Source organism: Phodopus roborovskii, unplaced genomic scaffold (assembly GCF_943737965.1).
Source record: "Phodopus roborovskii unplaced genomic scaffold, PHOROB, whole genome shotgun sequence".
Taxonomy (NCBI): domain Eukaryota; kingdom Metazoa; phylum Chordata; class Mammalia; order Rodentia; family Cricetidae; genus Phodopus; species Phodopus roborovskii.
The window spans coordinates 20,856-29,026 of NW_026126186.1; positions in this window are offsets into that span (position 1 = coordinate 20,856).

Consider the following 8,171-nt stretch of genomic DNA (forward strand, 5'->3'; position numbering starts at 1 on the left):
AAGAAAGAGAGAGGGAGATAGATATATATATAGAGAGACATAGATGGGGGGAGACATGTTACTGATTATAGAAATCAGGGTCCTCTACACACTAGGCAATGATTATATACCACTTAACTATATTCGCGAAATCCATTTTAAAATATATCTTCAAGGTCATACCGATTCTGATTTTAATTATTAAAGTCTCTAAAGCTTTCTTTAATAAAAGTCTTAAAATGGTTACAAGTATGCAAATAGGAATGTCAGTACCTACTAAAGCCAATTGTGTGGATAACTGATCTCCCTGGAGCTACTGTTTTGTGTTCATCTTTCAAACTTAAAAATGAGCATATCAGTGTGTACATATAAATAAGTCACTAATATTTCATTGATGCAAATGAGTTCACTGACTCACTTTGAAAGTCTTGGAGTCCACCTCTCAGCCCCAACATAGTGATTCACAACCAGCTGAAGTTGAGTACCAGTGTCTGACACACACTTATGGACTCAATGGGCACCAAGTACACATATGGTGCAAAAATGTACATGCAAGCAAAACATCTCAAAGTATCAAATAATAATGATAAAATGTTTTATTTTATTTCATTTTGTTATAGACTTGTGTGTCTGTGGGGGAATGTGCATGTGGGTGCCATACTCTTGGAGGCCAGAATAGAGCATCATATCCCCTAGAGGAGGTTGTGAACTGCCCAAGGAGAGTGCTGGCAAACAAACTAGTCATCTGCAAGAACAGCAAGTGATCTTCTCCACTGAGCAGTCTCCAACCTCTTTCTTTATTCATATCTACAGTATGTGGAGGAGTAATATACATACATACATACATACATACATACATACATACATCTTAAATACAACTTTAGATTGGTGAAACAAATGCCTTTTTAGAGTGCTCTAATAACGCCTCATGCTGTGTCATCTCTTTTCCCTGATGCTCCTGGTTGATTCAATACTTCTCTGACAGCATCTATAGTTCTGCTGAAGTGAAGGAGTGGGTCTTCAGACTGGCAAGCCTCCTTTGTAGCGTTATCTAAGTCTGGGGTTTTGGGATAAGCCTAACACCCAGTAGATACTGGCGTCTGTGGGAATAAAACAACAGGTCTCTACACCTGATATACATTGGACTGTGGGAAGCTTACTACTATCAAGAAGTCAACAAATCGGGTGTAATAACCAGGGTGCCAGTGCATAATGCTATGAACTCTAGCTGGACCATTTCAATTGAAATTGAGTATGCACGGGGCCTGATATTATTGGCTAATTTTATGCAGCCCATAGTCCTTATTTTCACCTCAGTGGCCATTATGGTCTGCTGGATCAGAGCACCATACCCTGATTTCATGATCCTGTGCTACAACACTTCTGTCTTGTTTCTGATTCTCAACATCATTTGCACAGTTTTAGCTGTGAGCTGGAACCATGTGGCAGACATTTATGGTAAAAGCACCCTTGATTTCCCACCAACCTTTCCTGTTGGGAAAGATGATCTGGTAAGGAAGCAGAAAACCCATGTGTTCCCACAGGGGATACTGATGGCTGTGCTTTCCATCATCAGCATCATTATGTTGTTGCACGAGTTGTGGTTAATTAAGCCAAAGGTCAGAGTTAGGCCCTCTATTGCTTCGATGTATCGCCATGTGAAGGTCTGAGCTGAGGGTCCCACATCAACAATATCTGCTGGGAGACTCCTTCAAGATACTTTCTGCATAAATACAAACCTACTCCGGTCATCTACTCTTTTAAAATAAAACATTCACTTGATTTACCTAGAGTGTGTCATCTGCTTATGACATCCTCCATTCTACAACTGCACTCCTGTCTTTGAAGGTCTTCATTTCTGGAAATTTGTGAGCCAAAATTATACATACAGATACTTTTGACAAAGGTAGGAAAGAATGCACATAGAGTCCAATTTGCATAGATATGCATGACCAACTCCAGGGTGAAAGGAGGAACAGAAATAAGCACACACCTAAACAGGAAAGCAGCCATATCTCCTCCATGGGGTTCTTAGCATTAACACAAGTTTGAAGGTTGGAGAAAGACCTGAGCTTTGGCACCACTGACTAACTAGGTTGGGATTTGGGGGATAAGACATCCATACTATGTAATGGAGCTAAATTAGTAGCATCCATGGGTACTGCCCATTAGGAGGCACTAGCAGGCTTTTGTTTCTTCCATTGTGAAGAACCCACTGCATTGCCATATAACCTCTCACAGACAGTGTTTCCCCTAGTGAGCACCATGGAGCTAGACCCAAACTTTACTCATATGGATGGAAGTTATGGTATGGTAAGAGGATTCTGAGGAATATTGGTAGACAAAACCACACAGAATACTCTTGTTCCCAATTGTAAACAGGTGTGCTTCTGCTAAAATATATCATAGCCTCAAAAATATAAACTGGAAGTTGGCAAGCATTATTCAAAGTACCTTATTTCCAAGAGATCTACCTCAGTCATTGTTTGTTATCAGACAAAAGCTAGAAGGCAATCCAGCCCCAGAGGAAGTGATCAATCCAACTTTTCCATGCAATCGCTGAATGAAGTGTCTGAGGAGTTTTTCATTGTTTTTCCCCCCCAGAAATTTCTCCTTCCCCAAACAGTAGAGCAATGCATATCAACCTTGCTATCTTTTAATACAGCCCCACATATTGTGGTGACCCCCAACAATAAAATTATTTTTGTTGATATTCCTTAACTGTAATTGTGCTACTGTCATGATTCCCATTGAAAATACCTGATATGCAGGATATCTGATATGTGACCCCTATGAAAGGGTCATTCAATCCACCCCCCCTGAAAAGTGGTTACAATCCACAAGTTGAGAACCACTGGCATGGAGGAAGAAAAAAAGGCACTTGTTAAAGTGCCTAAGGAGAAAAATGAGGTAGGAATCCACTCACAGTACTTTACTGAGGCCATAGTATCAGAAATAAGGAATGACAGAGGAGTGACATTAATTCAAGCTCTTGGAATGCTACCATTGTAAGAACTTCAATGACAAATTCCCAAATGAAGCATTGCTAAGATGTTAGACTCAATAACTGTTACCAACACAGTGATGGCAGAAGGTAAGCAAGGTTGATTTGAATTATTTTCATGACAACGAGGAATACATGAAGTGATATAAGAACCCCAAATCATTTTTCAGAATCCAGACATGGGCTTATGATTTTTAATAGAATAAAATTTGAGGGAGATGGAAATATGTATCCATAATTATAGACATTTGATCAAGGTGTAGAACTTTCCATATTTTGTAATGGGTGAGGTCCATTTGTCTTAAAGAAGATGGAAATGGAAAGAGAGGAGGTGAGGGTGGACCTGGAGGAGAGGAATAAGGAGGAAATGCATTTATGATATAATACGTGAGAGAATAATAGAAAACAAGAGACCCTTACTCAGTTGAGAACACTCTCAAAGGAGCTGAGTGGCCTGCAAATCATATAAAGAACTCCAAGAATTCAGTGTTCATGAGCTGTGACTCATGCTGAGGTGGGTTTTTTGTTGCATGTATATCTGTGTATATGAGATGTTACTGAGAGCTTTTCTTTTTCTTTTTTCTTTTTTCTTTCTTTTTTTTTTTTTTGTTTTTTGTTTTTTGTTTTTTGAGTAAAGCATACTTGGAAGTCAGAGGATAAGCACTGAGAGCTGGGTTTCTTTTACCCCCATGCGGATTTAAGGGATTGAACTCAGGTCATGAGGTATGGAAGTTTCCTTATCAATAGAAACATCTATTCAGACCTGTGGATGGGTTTTTTGATGATGCAACTGCCATTGACCCATCCTATCAGTTAGACTTCCTGGATATTTTGTGTCAGGAATTCTTTGGTTAAACTTTTTTTTTTTAACTGATACATCTATTCCTTCCATCATAACTTCAGTGTCTAAGGTTCACTCTTCCATCTCTTGTATTTTAATGCTGGTGGGTGCTTGCATCTGTAGTTCCTGGTCTGTAGTTTCTGTTTGCTCACCTAGATTTTTAATTTCCAGAATTCCCTCATTTTCTGTTTTGTTTTTCATTGCTTCTATCTCTATTTTCAGGTCTTGAATAGTTTTATTTATTTACCTCAACTGTTTGTTCTTTCTTGTCTTTCTTAAAAGTATTTATTCATTTCCTCCTTTGTTGTTTGTCATTTTCTCAATTTCCAGAAGGTATTTTTTTGTTCAACATTTTACTCTTTGGCTTTTTTTTGGGGGGGGGGGGCTATACTCAGCTCCCAAATGAATCACACACAGAGGCTTATTATTAGATAGGAATGCTCATCATTAGCTTGGCTTGTTTCTAACCAGCGTTTCTTAACTTCAGTTATCCCATCTATGTTTGGTCTCAAGACTTTTATCTTTCTCTTTTCCTGTACACAACCTTTCCCTTCCTTCTTATTACATGTCTAGCTTTGTAGCTGTTTGGGTAGGTGGCTGGTCCCTGAAGATCTCCCCCATCCTCCCTCATTCCCCAATCCTCACGTCATTTTCTACCAGATTTCTCCTCATATTTATCCTCTCTGTCTGCTAGCTGCACCAATTCCCTTCTCCTGCCTTGCTATTGGCCATTCAGCTGATTATTAGACTATCAGGTGTTTTAGACCAGCACAGTAACATAGCTTCACAGAGTTAAACAAATGCAACTAAAACAAAAGTAACACACCATTAAATAATATTCCCAAACAGGCTTTATTCATTTCCTCTTAAAGGATCTTTATTATCTTCATAAGTTTGGTTTCATTGTCTTTTTCATGTGCTTCAACTATGCTGGAATTTTTAGGACTTGCTGTAGTAGGACAGCTGGGCTCTTGTAGTGATGTATTGCTTTGTCTACTATTTATTGTGTTCTTATGCTGACATCTAGGCACCTGGATTTTGGGTGATTATAGTTCTAGGTACCAATTTCTGAGTGTTTTTTCCTTGGAGTTCTGGCTGCCAGCATGCCCTCTGGTCAAGCATGGAGACTCTGTCCAAGTCAGAGGCTGGGACACAGTGACTAGGAGGGAAGTGTGCCTTGGTTGGGTGTGCACCAAGAGAATGGGAGGCATCTGTGCATAAGTGTACTATCTACACTTCTGGTGGCCATCATTGCCTCTGATTGAATGTAGCGACCATGCTACAATCTGTTGCACAAATGGGGCAAAGGCCAAGAGATTTAAATAAGACACAAAACAGAAGGTCATTCATGCAACAGGAATGCTGGAAGGCTGTTTATTGAGAGGCAGGGGGAGGAGCAGGAGCAGGATTATATACTGACTCACAGCATGGTGGAAAACAATCCAGGGTCAAGAGTGTAATTTTTCAGGCTTAGTCCCCAGTAAGAGTATCAATAACAACTCTGGGGCAAGAAAACAGGAAGAGTACCAATGACAACCCTGGGGCAAGATGCTCCTGCCAAGAGCTTCAGGCTTGTTCAAGGTGCCTCGGGCGTGCATGCATGGCTCTACAGATGAACAGGGAGTATCACCCAAATTGGTGTCTGTGACATCTCAACAATAAGGAGAGGGAGGGTTGGAGCTCTGATACACCCCCACCATCCCCACTGCGAGCCTGCTCCCCCACCCTGTGCCCTATCCTGCTCACTCACTGTCCTCCTGCTCTGGTTGAGCACTGGGACAGAGGGTGGAGCCAACAGTCCAACCAACTTCGGAGACTTCTCGGAGCAACTCTGAACAAAGGCGACCTGCCTGTGCAGGCAGAACCACCCGTAATTTCCTCCTGCTTGGTCTCTGACCCCACCTCCAGTCCTCTGCTGTAGTCCCGGGCCCCTCACAGAGATGCGCCTATCTCTTCAAGTACAGTCTGAGTTCCTGCTGGCAAGATCCTTGACCCCAAAAGCAGGGCTTCTTCTAGAGAAAGAGGCCTCAGCTGGAGAGTGCCAGTTTTCAGTGAGATTAGACTATTGTGCAGAAACTTCCCAAGTTTCAGCTAGGCCTTTGTCCTCTTCTGCCAGCCATTGGCTAGAGACATTGGCTAGAGGCATCTTCTACTGGTTCCTCATCCCTGACATCATCCCTGGTTCCCTGTCTGCAGAGAGACCTCCAATAGAGCTACAGATATTGAATCTCTGACCCACATAAGCCCACTGGAGAAGTACCATAGAGAGAGGGAGAGACCAAACCAACACCTACTGGAAGAAGCTATGGGAAGATTTTGATTAAAGAAAACACGTAACAACAGAAAGACAAGCATGACACCACCAGAATCTAGAGAATCTGCGCCAGCTCGAAAGGAACAGAACAACAAAGCAGAGGAAGCAGAAGGGAATGACTTAAAAATTACCATCATAAAAATGATAGAGGCCCTCAAAGAAGATGTGAGAAAATCCCGTAAAGTAATGGAGGAAAAACCAAACAAACAAAAAAAAAAAAAAAAAATGGAAGAAATGAAAAAATTCCGTAAGTAAAGTACAGAAAGTCAAGAAAAAAACAATTAAGCAGGTGAAGGAAACAGTTAAAGACTTGAAAACTGAAATAGAGAAAATAAAGGCAACACAAACTGAAGGAATGCTGGAAAAGAAAAACTGGGCAAAATATCGGCAACTACAGACACAAGCATAACCAATAGAATTCAAGAGAAGTAAGAGAGAATCACAGGCACAGAAGATAAACTAGAAGAAATAGATTCCTCGACCAAAGAAAATCATAAATCCAACAAATCCTTAACACAAAACATCCAGGAAATGGGGGACACCATGAAAAGGCCAAACCTAAGAATAATAGGCATAGACAAAAGTAAGGAAGCCCAGCGCAAAGGTGCCGAAAACATATTCAACAAAATCATCGAGGAAAACTTTCCAAATCTGAAGAAGGACATGCCCGTGAAAGTACAGGAAGCATACCGAACCCCAAATAGGCAGGACCAAAGAAAAAAGATCCCTTGACATACAATAATCAAAACACCTAGCATACAGAATAAAGAAAGAATATTAAGATCAGTGAAGAAAAAAGGAAAGGTAACATATAAAGGCAGACCTATCAAAATTACATCTGACTTCTCCATGGAAACCCTCAAGGCCAGAAGCTCCTGGATAGATGTTCTAAAAGTATTAACAGAACAAGGATGCCAGCCTAGGTTACTATATCCAGCAAAATTCTCAATCACTATAGATGGAGAGAACAAGATAGTTAATGACAAAACCAGATTTTTCCCAATGCGTATCTACAAATCCAGCCCTACAGAAAGTATTGGAAGGAAAACTCCAACCCAAGGAAGGCAACTACGCCCACAAAAATATAGGCAACAGATAATCCAACTACACCAGAAACCAAGGGTGAAGCAGAACAAATATATTTACAATACTACTTCCAACAACAAACCTAAATCAAACAAGCATCAGCAATCAATGGTCCTTACTCACCCTCAACATTAATGGTCTTAACTCACCTATAAAAAGACACAGGTTAACAGAATGGATACGAAGACAGAATCCATCCTTCTGCTGCATACAAGAAACATATCTAAGCTTCAAAGATAGACATTACCTCAGGGTAAAGGGTTGGGAAAAGATTTTCCAATCAAATGGAAATAAGAAACAAGCAGGAGTAGCTATCCTAATATCTAACAAATTAGACTTCAAACCAAAATTAGTCAAAAGAGATGAAGACAGTCATTTCATATTCATCGCAGGAGAAATCCATCAACACAAAGTCTCAGTTCTGAAAATCTATGCCCCTAATACAAATTCACCCATATTCGTAAAAGAAACACTACTGAAGGTCAAAGCTCATATAAAACCTCACACACTTATAGTGGGAGACTTCAATACAACACTCTCAACACTAGACAGGACCACAAATCAGGAACTCAAAAAAGAAACGAAAGAATTAACAGAAGTTATGTCTCAACTGGGGTTAACAGACATCTATAGAACATTCCATCCAAAAACAAAAGAATATACCTTCTTCTCTGCTCCACATGGAACCTAATCTAAAATCGACCACATACTAGGTGACATAACAAACCTCAACAGATAGAAGAGAATAGGAATAGTCCCCTGTATCTTATCCGACCACCATGCTTTAAAATTGGTATTCAACAACAACACAAATAGAAGAAAACCTGCAAACTCTTAAAAACTGAACAATGTGCAATGGCACCACTCCTGGGTCAAAGAAGAAATAAAGAAAGAATTTAAAGACTTTCAAATATTCAACGAGAATGAGGATACAACATACCCGAACT